Source organism: Balaenoptera borealis (assembly GCF_965194805.1).
Source record: "Balaenoptera borealis genome assembly, chromosome: 1".
NCBI lineage: Eukaryota > Metazoa > Chordata > Mammalia > Artiodactyla > Balaenopteridae > Balaenoptera > Balaenoptera borealis.
The window spans coordinates 15,901,135-15,916,349 of NC_138860.1; the positions used below are offsets into that span (position 1 = coordinate 15,901,135).

Here is a 15,215-nt window from a genome sequence, read left to right on the forward strand (position 1 = left end):
AATTGTGGTTACAGTTTTCAAAGGCATGGATGGGGGAGAGAGAACCAAGACGAGGATGGCTATCTGAGAAATCTGGCTCATTAAGTAGTAACAATAGCTAACCATTGCTAAGTGCCTTCGAGGTACGAGGGTGGTACTAATCCCAACACAGTCATGGAAAGAAATTGACTAATTTCATAGCTGGGCATGGAGTTTCCGGAGTGCTTGGCACATTCCTTCTCGGGACTCAAAAGGTTACAGAATCCTAGAGTTGAATGAAATCTTACAGGAATGCCCTTTGCCAACCTCCCTCCAAGTGGAATTCTTCCTACACTGGCCCTGACCACTGAAATGAGATTCCTTTCAGAGATGAGTCTCTTTGGGGGAATTGAGGGACACATACAAATATCCTCCAAAAGTTCTTGGATGCTTGCCGGCAAGAAAACTTAGGGACTTCCCTGGTGGTCCAGCGGTTAAGACTCCGCGCTCCCAGTGCCAGGGGCCCAGGTACAATCCCTGGTCAGGGAACTAGATCCTGCATGCTGCAACGAAGACCTGGGGCAGCCAAACAAATAAATAAATAAATAGTAAAAAAATGAAAACTTAGAATTCCTGATGTTTGGGTGCTATTACTGCTCTAAAGCGAACGCCCGGCTTATTCATAATGTGAGGTGTCACAACATCTGGGCTCCAGTCACTTAAGAGGATGACACAAAGTCCTAGTGAGGTCCGAAAACAGGTCCCTTCTGAACTAGAAACTTGGATGAGTCCTGATTACAGAGGGAAGCATGCATTCACTTCATCAGTGAATCCAAAATGAACAACTTGGAGATTAAACATCAGGTTTGGCAACAAGAGCAACAGTTTACTTGTAATATTTATTCCCAGCTCTGGTCTCACCCTAACCGTTCCTCAGTGCCTGACATCATTACGTATAATACCAAGTTTCATCACATATGATTCTGCCAAAGGATTTTTTTTCCTAATTTTTTTCCTCAGATGGGAAGGAAGGAAGGAAGTTAAAAAGAAGGGAGAACAGGAGGAAGAGAAGAAACTGTAGTTGCCAGGTGCTGGGCTGGTTTACGTGTATACATCGGTACGTACAGGGTGCTGTGTTAAATTTATGTATTACCTTATTAAGTTCTCACAAGGACGCTGCAGGGTGGGTACTATTTTTCCAACTACATCTTTTTCTAAATGTTAATGATAAGTCAAGAAGACTTAGAAAGAATCATTAATTAAGCCAAGGCCATGGAACTAACATTGACTCTAAATTCTACTACTCACTACACAAAGCTGTTTGGTGTTTTGTGATTGTTTTAACATTTAAGGCAGCATCTGAACTAAATAAGGGTCTGCTTTGTTATAGTAAAAGAAAACAAAAAAGACCTCTGGGTATCATCATTAAAGACAGAACACCATGTATATCTACACAATGGAATACTACTCAACCATAAAAAAGAATGAAATGTTGCCATTTGCAGCAACGTGGATGGACTTGGAGGGCATTATGCTGAATGAAATAAGTCAGACAGAGAAAGACAAATATCATATGATATCACTTATGTGTGAATCTAAAAAAAATACAACAAACTAGTAAATATAACAAAAAGGAAGCAGACTCACTGATATAGAGAACAAACTAGCTGTTACCAGTGGGGAAAGGGAAGGGGGGATATAGGGGTAGGGGAATAAGAGGTTCAAACTATTAGGTATAAAATAAGCCATGAGGATATATTGTATTGTACAACATGGAGAATATAGCCAATATTTCATAATAACCATAAATGGAGTATAACCTTTAAAAACTCTGAACCACTACATTGTATACCTGTTAACTTACATAATATTGTACAGCAACTATAATTCAATTTAAAAAAAAAACCCACAGAATACCGTGTATTAGGGCCAGTAACAAGCACCAACTGCAAAGTAGTGTGATGAGTTACCTTTCTATCATTTGAAGTCTTGAAAATGAGGTATTTAAGGAAAACTGGGAATAGCAATATTTTTGTGCTGCACCCAAAATGTTTTCTTGAAATTTAAGACAAGTGTAAAGCAAATCAATGTGTTCAGAAAAATAGGGCATTTTTTTCTTTTTCCCCTTAAAAGCTAAAATTCCTCAGGCATGTCTCCTTCAGGCTTGCAACAAACCTGAACACCTCGTGCAGAAAACAAATGTTAAACCGAAAACAGTGTCTCTGGCAGCAGATCCAACAAGGAGTGGAGCCTCAAAGCCTGAGGGACCCTGGCCCTTCTCACGGGGAAGGTAGACCAGAGCTCCAGAGGCAGGAGACAGCACCTAGAAGGGGCGTGGAGCGAGCAGCTCCCACAGACGCGCTGCTGAAACGTCAGCCTGGCGCTCGGCTTACCTCCATCAACTTCCACAGAGCTAAAATCTCTTTACGTCAGAATACACTGGGCAAAGCCTTTCTTCTTTTCTCTAACTTCAAGACGATGAGCACCAGGAATGAGGAAGAGAGAGAGAGGGATGGAGGGGAAGAGAGGGCCAGTTCAGTTCACGGGAAAGCACTGGACCCAGCTACATGTCTGAACGCTGTTCCTGGGAACTCTTAGAATCTTTTCTGCGAGTGGTGGCCGTGAAAACAGAGCAGTAGCAGAGCCCTGTCACCCACCCACCACGTTCAGATCATCAGGGCTCGGGCCCCTTTCTCAGACTCCTCAGACTCACATGAGATGCTTCAAGACGTTGGTTGCACTGATGCCCTGGTGCAAATGGCAGCGACACCTGATTTTTCCCCAAGCCATTTCTGGCCCTTTTTGTTCCTCCTTACAACCTGCATACCTATGTTCAGAGCACGAGCATTATAACACAACCCTCAGTACTGTAAATCAACCATAGTTTAATAAATGATTTTTTTTAAAAAGAAGCACAGCTGGAGCTGAAGGCAGCAAGCTTGCCCTTTCTCTGGTCTTCTTGGAACCTGAAAATGGTACCAGGCTTTAAAGAACAAGCAGACCTCGGAGATGTTGTGAGTTTAGTTCAAGATCACCACAATAAAGGGAATATCACAGTAAAATAAATAAATAAATTAATTAATTAAATAAAAATCCTTACACGACAGTGGCATATATGTCAGTGTTCCTATATGTTAAGCCTCAAAGAAAAAGTAAAGATTGGGAAGGGTCCAGCTGAGAAGTAGACAAGATAGAGCTTGACGGAAGAGATACAACCTTAGAAATACAGGCTAGGCTACAAACAATAAATGCCGGAGAGGGTGTGGAGAATGCACTGTTGGTGGGAATGTAAATTTGTATCAGCCACTATGGAGAACAGTATGGAGGTTCCTTAAAGAAGTAAGAATAGAATTACCATGTGACCCAGCAATCCCACTACTGGGCATATACCCAGAGAAAACCATAATTCAAAAAGACACATGCACCCCAATGTTCACTGCAGCACTATTTACAATAGCCAGGACATGGAAGCAACCTAAATGCTTATCGACAGACGAATGGATAAAGAAGTCGTGGTACATATATACAATGGAATATTACTCAGCCATAAAAAGGAATGAAATCGGGTCATTTGCAGAGACGTGGACGGACCTAGAGACTGTCATACGGAGTGAAGTAAGTCAGAAAGAGAAAAACAAATACCGTATATTAACACATATTTGTGGAATCTAGAAAAATGGTACAGATGAACTGGTTTGCAAGGCAGAAGTAGAGAGACAGATGTTGAGAATAAATGTATGGACACCAAGGGGGGAAAGAGGGAGGTGGGATGAATTGGGAGATTGGGACTAACATATATACACTAATATGTATAAAATAGATAACTAATGAGAACCTGCTGCATAGCACAGGGAACTCCACTTCATTTTGCTGTACAGTAGAAACTAGTCCAACATTGTAAAACAACTATACCCCAATTAAAAAAAAAAAGAAAAGAAAGAAATACAGGCGAGGGAAAGTCTCAAAATGCAGCTGATGAAGAGACAGAGGGGTATACAGAATATGAGGGTCCGTGGTGGATGGCATATATCAGATATATACATGTATATACGTATGTAGTTTTGTTTAACAATTAGCCCACATTCTAAAAAGCAATGCTTGGGAACAGACAAATAGAGATGCATGTCAAAACTAAAATGTCATCTGCCTTTATGCACAGCCCTGATCAAAACATACTAGATCACTGGGCTTTATTTTGAGAAGTAAAATAAATTTCAGAAACTAAAGAGAGTCCAAATGAGTCAAATATTGGATAACTGGAGGTATTGGCACACATATGGAGAACGTGAATTCTACAAAGATTTCTTTTTTAAACAGGAGGCTACGGTGGCTCTTGGGGAAGATGTTTGGTACGGGAGAAGATGGAACCTATCAAATAAAATGAGATAATATAAATATTTCATTTAGTCGTTATCATCTCTCTTTATGATGATGAGAAGACATTATTATCATATTTTTTATTCTAACTCATAAAAAATGGTCCATCTTCCACATTTGTAATGGGCTACAGCACACTAATCTTAGTTTGGCATAAAGCTCATACAAACCACTCAATATTTTCAATATAAATGTAATGACTTCTGATTTTAGGGAAAAATAACAACACTCAAAAAAAAAAAGAAAAAAATCATCACTGGTTAACTCTAACCTCTCCTATTGGTCATTTCTATAAGTATGTGCATTTGCAAAAAATAAAATAAACTTTCTGCATATTCATTATGAAGAAGACAGATGATAATCAGTAGGAGAGACAGCAAATTTCTTCTTGAGGATTAGTCTCCAATTGGTTGAATTTCAACATCAACCCGGCAATTTTACTATTAAGTCAGCAGAAGTGAGTTACTACCGGAGAACATCAGGCAAAGGGAAGGGAACACGCTAGAATAAATTGTGCATTATTTCTGGCATTAGTTAAAGGAACAGAGCATTATAAGGAAAAAAAAATACAGTACCATTGATTTTTACAGGTGTTTAATACAGATAAGCTGAAAAAAGGGTTTCCATTTTAAGCCCAGTGATGGCTAAAGATGCATTCAAATATGTTCAAAAGCAATCTAAAGTCTTCTAAAATGGTGTTTAAGCTATTCAAGCAAAACGTAAATAGTTTTTGTCGTAGTACTGAGGAAGGTAGAACAAAAACAGAGTCCAAGAAGCTGACCCTGGCACACTGCCGGCCACTGTAAAATAAGGGGGGGGGGGTCATTAAAACAGAGGTAATACTATTAATCTATTACATGATCACAGGTTATTTAGTGAAAACAGTAACAGACTGTCCTTAGAAAGGCAGGACGCATAATTACTGTGAAAGTCTCCAAGACCCCCTCTCAGAAGAGACGGAAAAAAACAATCAAGCTGAAGACATATATGTTTCAGAGAGTCATTACATAAAGAAACTAAATCTAGGGTGTTTTACCTTGTCTGTTTTAACACATTTCTTTAAAGTTTATTTATGAATAGGGAAACGTTTGCTTTTATCTAACACTGAAAGGATACATTTAAGTGCTTTGCAAAAACCAAATTATAAAAAAAGTTTATGTTGGCATAATTTCTGAATGGATAATGTTTCTATTTCACTTATTTTGGGGTGCCATTGGCCTCCAATTTCTGCAGAGCTGTTTGTTCACACAGTAGACCACACAACAAACAAAGCCAAAGCTATAGCAACCACGTTTAACCACATAAACAGAGCATTCATAAACGCTATGAGCCAGGGAGAGAGATGTTTGCTTTTGGCATTCTTCACCATGTGCTATGATTTGTCTTCTTCTCATTAGCAATCAGCCTTTCTTTCTTAGAAACATATTTTGATAACTCTGGTTCAAACGTAAGTCTAATTTTAAAGTTTGAATCCCTTGCACATCTGTTTTTTTTTGTTTTTTTTTTATCTACTCCTCTCTTGTCCATGACATTGGCTGGATATCATCTCTTCCCTAAGTGTTATGATCATATCCTAACTGACCGCAGGGTAGGTGCTCTCGTGTGAACAAAAAAGAGGCAGCGTGGTTAGCCAAAGCCCCTCTGGTCAATTGATCGACAGACACAAATTTAGTGCCTCTTTCCTATGCATCTAGCATTGAGAACAGGGCTGATATAAATGAGGCTAGAAGGGACGCAATAGACAAAAATATCCCTCCCACAACAGGTATTAGAATAATTGCAAAACATCATGTTAACTGGGATGAAAGAACGCTGTACAGCTGAACAGTTAAGTCTAAGTATTGTGAAGAATGAACTTCGGGAGAAGCCAAGCGAAGTTGGAGAGGTTTATTGTAAAGATGCCCAGTCGCTAACAGATCCCGTGAGCTGCGATGGCTGACTCATGTTCTGGAGATGCTAAAGTGGAAATCCCAGGACTCAGAAGCTGCTGTTTGTTAAACACGTGATATGATCAGCCACAAGTCAGAGGACCTAGACAAGTTATCTTGACTAGCCTGGTTAGTGATACTTGGGGACACACACCGGCTCAGCTGTGATCATGTCTCAGAGTTTCCATAGGAAAAATGTCATGAGACTCCTTAGGTCATCGGTGCTGAGAAGACATGTAAAGGCAGTCTTAGCAATATCAGGAACTTGGTAATATTTTAGAATTTAGTTATATTTGCAGTATTATGAAACTTTATCTAAAATGTATAGGGGAACACGACTCAACTCAGACATCGGAATTTATATTACACAGAGTTACACTACCAATTTTAATTCTACATAGGTGGGGCAGCAAGAACACAAGTGCTTTTTTTTAAAACAAACAACTTTTTATTGAAGTATAGTTGATTTACAATGTTGTGTTAGTTTCAGGTGTAGAGCAAAGTGATTGTTATATATATATATATATATAAAATACATATATTATATATATATATATATATATATATATATATATATATATATATATATATTCCTTTTCAGACTCTTTTCCATTATAGGTTATTACAAGATATTGAATATTGTTTTGAAGCCAGAAAATCAAGGTCCAAATCTTTGCTTGACCAACATCAAGCAACATCTGATAGATCATTTAACTTCTCAGGTGTCTTGTCTGTAAAATTGGGAAACAGGAAGACTTGCCCCTCCTGGGGATGTCATAGTGAAGCTCATACAGGTGGATATGCACGAAACTGCCCATAAATGCTTATGCACTCTACATAAATCATTGTTATCGTTATTCACCTGGGTTTATACCAGGACATCCTGCTTGCATAGGAGGAAAATCACTCGGTAAACATGCTCACTCCCTTGGGAAAGAATTCTTACCACTCTTGTGAATTTGAGGAATAACGTCTGAGTTGCATTAACTGGCGTTTATTAATGTATTATGAACCACTGCCGTGGCATCTGATTCACAATAAAAAGATTAAGCAGACTAATTTGTCATTTATTTTCCAATGCCTGCTTTCCTGCCCAAAGCACCACTAATATCCCAGGAGCTCGTCAACCCAATTATTTCCCATTTTACATTACTTGCTGAAAATAGTGCTAATGTGCCAAAAAGGCTTTGCTCCTTGGTGATGAAAAAACAAAACAAAACAAAACAGAGCAAAACAAAAACAAAAACAAAACCCTCCTACTCTACCCAACTCAATACTGTTGTCATTGGGTGAGGAGAAACACCCCCGGACCACTGGGCTATATCTAGTAATCAAACCAAATTAGCAGCCTGACTACACTGTGGACTCGAGCCACAGACCTGTGCTTATTGAGTATTTATTTTTGGGGTGGAAGGGAATTCCATCTGTAGAATGAAATTCACAAGCTAGAGGGAGCTGAATTATACTATGCCTATATACACAAACAGTTCTGTTTGTTTGGGGAATTGCATGTCAAAATCACTCAAATAACTGGTGAATTCAACTTTTTTTTTTCTTCTCAAACATTTGATAACCAGTTATTTAGCCAACTCCAAATATTAATTTGCAAAACTAATTTGTGAATGTAGACACAACTCAATATTAATAGAAGCATAAAGATACCTCGTTGTCTATGCTTTTTTAATTCAGCCTTATAAATAGTTTTTAACCTTAATATGTAACATTTCTGCTACTTGCTTCAGTCTGTTTCACTTTGAAAATGTGCTTTTTGCTTATCCCAGGAGTTTCTGTATTGCTTAAAGCAAAATACTCCAGCGTACATTCACAGCTATGAACTGTAAACACTTTTCTACCTTATTCTGCCCAAGGCTCAGAGCCAGTTTAAATGTCTGTGGATAATTTCAGGAGCCTACAAGACTCCACAGAGTCATGAAAAATTATTATTTTTTAAAACTTGCCAATTTTACCAGCAATGTAAAATTTCTATTTAAAAAATCCGATCATTTTAGCTATGGGGAGACACTGACTGACAACATAGTGTTTTTTTTCTTTCAAGTAAGATCAGCTTCAAGGATGAGATGCAGCAGATTAAATTAATCTCTATGAGGTTATTTCTAACCATTATTTTCTTAAATCCTTCCCTCACTTTAATCAAGAACAGGAATGTTAAGGGCTTGATGCAGGGAAGAAGCATAGATTAGTGGTTAGCAAAATAGCCGGAAAACCAGGAAACGTGAATTCTATTCTCGGCCAAATGGTCTTAGGTGAGCTCATGATTCACAGCCTCAGTTTCTCCATCTATAAACAGAAAGTGTTGCACTTACCGCAAAGGAAAGCTTCACGGTGGTAATGTTGTGGAGTGCCGACTGTGTGCCAGGCACAGAGCTAAGCGCTTTTAAAGGATTATTTTCTTTAATCCTTCGAAGTAGAAAATATCACTCTCCTAACTTTACAAATAAGGTAACTGAGGTACAGAGACGTTGAGTAACTGACCCAAGGTCACACAGCTGGGAGCCAACTGCAAAGGCTGAGCTCTAACCCTTCGGCCACACTGTTCTCTACATCCCTGGCCTTGAGGAATGGGATAGACCGCATACCGAATCCAGAAAATTGTCAGAATAGGGGCCCAGACTGTCCCTCTCCTCTCGGGGCTCCGTGGCTGTTCTCCCTAATCCACACGCTCTGGGCCACTCCTGCCACCTGCCTTGGGGGGAGGACCACCCAGGCTCGGGCCTCCCTGGCTGCGCTGCCCCTGGCAGCACCCACCCACTGCAGCTGTCACACAGCAGAGCTTCGTCTGCCAACCGAACCCAAGCGAGACCTCTGGGCACGGTCAAGTGCAGCTGGTGGAAGGAGGCTCAGATTTCCGATGAACTGAACACAATGGACCAGCACTGTCACGCGACCGTTACGAAAGCACATCTCGCTGCTCATTTTTCTAGCAGAAGTGCCCGGGCTATTTAAAACTACCTCCCCCCAACCGCCCCCCACCCCCCAGCTCTTGCATGCCTTCCTAGGGGTAAAGTTCAGCCAGGGGACTATCGGCCAGATGTTATCTGGTGTCACTATTTTCTTTGCAAAATGAGGACCAAACACAACACAGAAACTGGCTTCCAGAGGAAAACTGTCACTGTTGCTGACAGCATGGATCCCAAATGGCACACTTGCAGAGTGTAAAGGGGCAACGCTGGGACTCCTCCATTCGAACCTGGTGTTCGCAGGAAAAGCCAACTTGAACTTGACTTACCGCAGAGGCTCATGAAATGCCTCATTCACTAATAGGACTCATCTTCTGTATCAGAGCGAACTTGCCAAAGCTAGAGCAAAGGTTTAAAAGGTCTCACCACACCGTACCTTTGGGGTGCTGTACGAAGCATGGTTTTAAAGTACACCGTATCGGTGGGTGTTCATTAGAAACTGTGGTCATGTAACACATTTTATAATTGTGAACTCAGTAAGAGCTACTGATCTTCACATTTCACGACTCTGATTAAGCAGTGAATAGTAGAATGATGCCTTTTGTACTTAAGCCAAAAATAAATAAGCAACAAATAAGGAATGTTACAGTAAAAGAACCAAACTTTTGGAAACGCCCTAGGACTTTAATGTGTCTGGAATAAGAATGCAAATGGTATACACCCAACTTTCCTGAAAGTCAAGAGTGTTTACATGCAATTGCTAGATCAATATTTGCACATTTAAAAGAACTAAACTGGCTTAAGAGAAGCCTGGTATCCGCTAAAATCTAACTGGAAGCAACAGAAGAAAGGAATCATACATACGACTTTAAGATATTTGAAAAGCTTCTCCCTATAAAGAGGCCTTTCAAAGATGGCAAACACTGAAGATTTGCCAATAAAGAAAGAAAATCTTTCCAAACAAGTCATTTAAACAATGTGGAACATATATCAAGACTTCCTTATCTTAGTCATGGTTTAGAGAAAACATTTTGTGATCTTTTTATATTCAGTCTCCTTACAAAACGTTGCCTTCTTTGGTTCAAAGATCAAAACTAAATTTAAACAATTTTGTAGTAAAGCATCACGTAATGCAAACTGTTGTTATTGAGGAAAAAAACAAAAAAATAATAGGAGCTTAGTGAGTCAATGTAGAATAGACTTCCTTAAAAGAGGAAATACTTTGGGAAAACTTGCCTTAGACATGCATCAAATAATATCTGGAAGTTGTGAAAGACCCTGGGAAATAAACTCTTCTTCCTATAAATATTGAAAAAACAGCTACAAGATGCAAATGAACTACTGAACTCAATTCTTGGTCTTTAAAATGTATTTCAATAGAATAGCCAATGCATCACCTCAGTGTGAAAAAAGATACACAGTAATAGCATTCTGAAAAATGAATTAAGAACACATTGTCATCAACTCCAGCAAAAATAATAAAGGTAGAGAAGATTAAGAGGCAAGCATATCTTTCGGAATTGTAAAATGGGTTTATAGGTCTTCTAATAACAACTTTTACTCAAGCCTTACATAAATAGGCTTAGATGATACAAATATTATGTGGGCTGTGTGGACACTCCCAGGTTCCTACTCGTGTTTAGGGATTACTTGATAGAACAGAGACATTTCATTCCTATTGGGCCGAGGGATTACTGCAAAGAAACATCTAATATTCCATTTTTTAATTTCATGCATTTTTTATTTACCTTTAATGATGCTGTATATATTCATCATCCTGAAATATTAAAACAGTATGAAAAAAGTAATAAATTGGTGGAAAATTTAGGGAATAGGAATGCAACAGCACGCAGATCATACACTATCAAGTGCTTGATACACATTTAAAATTACTGCCGACTACGGCAAAGCCAAATTCCTAGCAGATTTCTGAAGCACAAAGTCACAATAAGAAGATCAGCAGAACAGACTGAAATAATAGAATATTCATCCCTCTAATCCATATGCAATTCTTTAGGGCTTTTTTTTTTTTAACAATGCATATGAGGTCTGACTGTATTCAGGATTTAAATAAGTTGTCTCTCTCCTTCCTGCTCCTATTTTTATATTAAAAAAATGTATATATAGTTATCATTTCTGCACTGCTGCACCAGCGAAGACAAGGTTAGCACATTTCCTCACACCTCAAATGAAACAATACCGGTTTTAAACAACAAAGGTGTTAAAAGAAATACAATGTATTCATCCCACCAAAATCTCCTGAACCAGATTTTTGGAAAGAAGGAAAGTTGGTGTCATTCATAGGGGAAATGAAGTGATGTTCCTGTCACTTAATTACCAGTTAATGAATTGATATAATATTGCATTTAAATATTGACCAGAAAAGCAAAAAGCTGGCGTTTCACCTCTGCTTTATTCACCTTCCCTTGCAAACAGATGATATTGTCTGTCTGTTGGGCATTAAGAAATATCGTAGCAACGAATAGAAAATTACAGAGGAAGAAGCCACCAGCACCTAGTTTGGGATGAGCTCTTCTGGGAGGGAGCTTGGAAGTCTGGGAAAGGGCAAGGACACGCTGGGCATCAGATGCCCAGCAGTCAGTTCAACTGTCAGGCACCTGGCAGCTGCGTCCTCATCCTCAAAGCCCATGTTCTAGTTGCCCCCTGTTAACATGAGTTGTCTTCCAGCAGGTATGGTGTTTTTATTTATTTTATTTAATTATTATTTTTTTAAACAGAGTCACAGATTTATTTATTTATTTGTTTATTTATTTATTTATGGCTGTGTTGGGTCTTTGTTGCTGCGCGCGGGCTTTTCTCTAGTTGCGGCGAGCGCGGGCTACTCTTCATTGCGGTGTGTGGGCTTCTCATTGCGGTGGCTTCTCTTTTTGCGGAGCATGAGCTCTAGGCACGTGGGCTTCAGTAGTTGTGGCTCGCGGTCTCTAGAGCACAGGTTCAGCAGTTGTGACGCGCTGGCTTAGTTGCTCCGCGACATGTGGGATCTTCCCAGATCAGGGATCGAACCCGTGTCCCCTGCATTGGCAGGCAGATTCTTAACCACTGTACCACCAGGGAAGTCCCAGGTATGGTGTTTTTAAATTACCTTCTTTTGCTTTCTTTGTGTATTCTGATTTTTTTTCTTTAAGAACCACTTATTGTCTTGTAACAAGGAGGAAAACCAACATAACAGAAACTACTTAAAATGCTACCTATTTTTTAAAGTCTCATACACCTCTTCTTCTTTAAGAGGCTTTCTTCCATTCACCCAACAGATTTGGTCCCTCCTCTGTACTAATGTTGCTAGCAAATGCTTTATGGCCCAAATCACATTCTGCCTTGTGGTATGGCCCTTCGCCTTCTAAGCATGGCTTTTGTAGGATTAAGTCCCTTCAGGGCAAAGGCTGCGTCTTCTTTCCCACTATTTTCTCTCTTGCAGTACTAATCACAGCTCCTTGTACCTAGTGAGGATTTAGTAATTTGCTGTTGTTATTGAATGAACTAAAACTAGTTTTATTAAGTGTTTTTTATTTCTGTGATACTCACTGTTTTTCAGCTCACTACTACAATTAGACAATTCTACCAGTTGTGAATGAGGTTAGTTACCGTGAATGACACTAAACGCAGAGATAGAACACCTTTCAGAAAATGAATTGGAGAGGATTTGCATGTCCTACTACCTCAAACAATGAGCCTAACAGAAAAGAGAGTGTGCAGCTCTGCAGAACGATGAAAATATTTACAGGAAGTGGAGCAGATACAAACAATATAATGTTGGAAATAAACATTCCCATTCACACCAAGCAATAGAAAAATGTATAGGAAATGAAGGGGGTATATGGCAGAGAGAAAGAAAGAGTTCTTCACCCTACTTAGGAGAGAAAAATAGGAATTTCTTCGGGGAAGATATGCCACCATACCCAAACTTAATAAATATAAAAGCAAAGCCTGCTAAAATTTTCCGTGGACAGGGCAGTCTTTGGGAAGTTCCCACAGCCCAGACTACAGCTCTTAAGCTCCTTTGCCAACACCTCTTTGCATTTGCCTGGCTGTAATGCACCTCCATTTCTCTCTAACCCTCACAACGCATCCAGATCAAGGAAAGCTGAGAATCCATCCAATTTTAATCCAATTCCTTCTTGGAAAGTTTAAGCTTATTCCTTCATTCCTCTTTAATGACATTAAGACACTCGAGGGGGGAAAAATATTCAAAACATGGAGCGATGAATGGCAAGAGGAAAAGAGGGGAAAACAACTTATTAAAGCTGATCTGAATCGTAGGAAAAACCAAACCTAATGTCTTTGTACACACTTCTGTCTTATGTCAGAACAAACTGCCTTCAATTATAATTATGACAGGATGATCCTATCTATGACATGATATCTTTTTTTCAGCTCAAGTTCTCATGCCACTAAGCCTTTCAACTCTAGGCAATCATTCAAGAATTCAGAAGTGTTCTCAAGTTCTTGTGTGAACCAAGATGTGTCAACGCAGGGCAGGTGGTTCAGCGGCTCTGAGATTCTTCGCTGAGTCCATCCAGCATTTGCCTTAAGCCCCTTACAAGCAATACATATCCTGCTTTGCAATTAGCCACCCAGGCTTGCTAGGGTTAATAAATTCCCTGATATTTATAACTGGCAACAACAGGTCAAGGTGTCACATACGATGGGACAGAGAGAGTGGTAAGACGGCTAGTTTTAAATTCTGTACCAAGTGCCAACTCCATTCACAAAAGCTTGTCTTCCCAGAGAAGCTTTCCTCCCCTTGTCTACCCACTCTCTCTTTGTTGTTTCATGAACTTTGCTTTCCCTACCTTCGTGGGCTGCTAATATTTGATCAGAGTTTTTTGAGAAAACATTTCTAAAACATGAATAAACTACATCATGAAGTTTTTAGAGAGCCTGACTCCGTTTTATAGATTCCGTTTTATGTGTGTCAATTCATATAGAAGTCTGAGCTAACAAGGGCATACCAGGGTTAGGTCACCTGTCATAGACACTTGGAAAGTAGAGCCATTGGTAACTACTGTTGTCATCCCTCTTACCTTGTCTGCTCCTTCCTCCTGGGACAGATGTGTGCTTACTTTCATGAGTAAATTCAGATTTCCCTCCTTCCAGCCCATACTGACTTTTTTGGAAGTTGCTATTTAGTAGGAGTTTCAATTTGCTGGAAAATACTAAATGTGTTACCCGTTCAACTGAACCATTTGAAATTGTTCGGGTTTTGCAGGGTCAAGTAAGGAAAATTCCGTATCATTCAACCTTATACATTGCCTCATCTGAGTCCCACAATGATATTTTGCGGCAGATAATATTATTTCCATTTTACTATTATTGTGTAGTGTCACATGACTACTCAGGGACAAAAGTTGGGCTTGAAAACTGGGTCTATATGGATTCACAGCTCAGGCTGCTGACCTCCTGGTGGAGTTACTGTCTCTACCACCTGGCTGAGCAGGATGGGAGTTAGGACTCTGGCACAAATACATCCACCTTTTAGAAACCTTGGCATGATAAATTATAGGATCTCAGAACGGGACCATCTTACTCTTTCTATCAAGATGGAGATACACTTTTTAGAGTCATTTGACAATGACATTAGTTGACAGTTAATTTCAACCCAGACTTAGACATGTCCTATGCTCAAGTAGCTTTCAAAGTCACTGATCTGCAGACTGGTGGCTGCGAGAGGTGGTAGGTGGGCAAAACGGGTGAAAGGGATCAAACGGTACAAACTTCCAGTTATACAATAAATGAGTCACGGGGATGTAGTGTACAGCACAGTGAGCAGAGTTAACAATACTGTCTTGCAGCTGTGAAAGTTGCGAAGTGAGTAAACCTTAAAAGTTATCACAAGAAAAACATTTGTAACTGTGTGTGGTGGTGATGGATGTTAACTAGAAAATAAGTCACTGTTCAGAAACAGAGTTTCCTTAAGAAATAATGATCTTCTCTGAAAGCCCGAACGGATGAAAAATTATATAAAATAACACTTGGAGGAAACCAATTTTTTCACAAACCCAACTATAATCATCTC

At 39.5% G+C, this 15,215-nt stretch overlaps 1 protein-coding gene across 8 annotated transcripts in view; it reads right to left on the minus strand.

The window, feature by feature from the left end:
- The window catches only part of ESRRG (estrogen related receptor gamma), a 636,910-nt gene that overhangs the window by 302,854 nt on the left and 318,841 nt on the right, over window positions 1–15,215 (minus strand). The window contains exon 1 of one of the 8 annotated variants that reach the window (XM_082394898.1): window positions 8,588–8,960. The exons of the other annotated variants lie outside the window; for them this stretch is intronic. The gene's annotated coding sequence lies outside the window, so the exon portion shown is untranslated. Of the gene's footprint in view, window positions 1–8,587; window positions 8,961–15,215 lie in introns of those variants that run through there. 8 annotated transcript variants of the gene reach the window in all.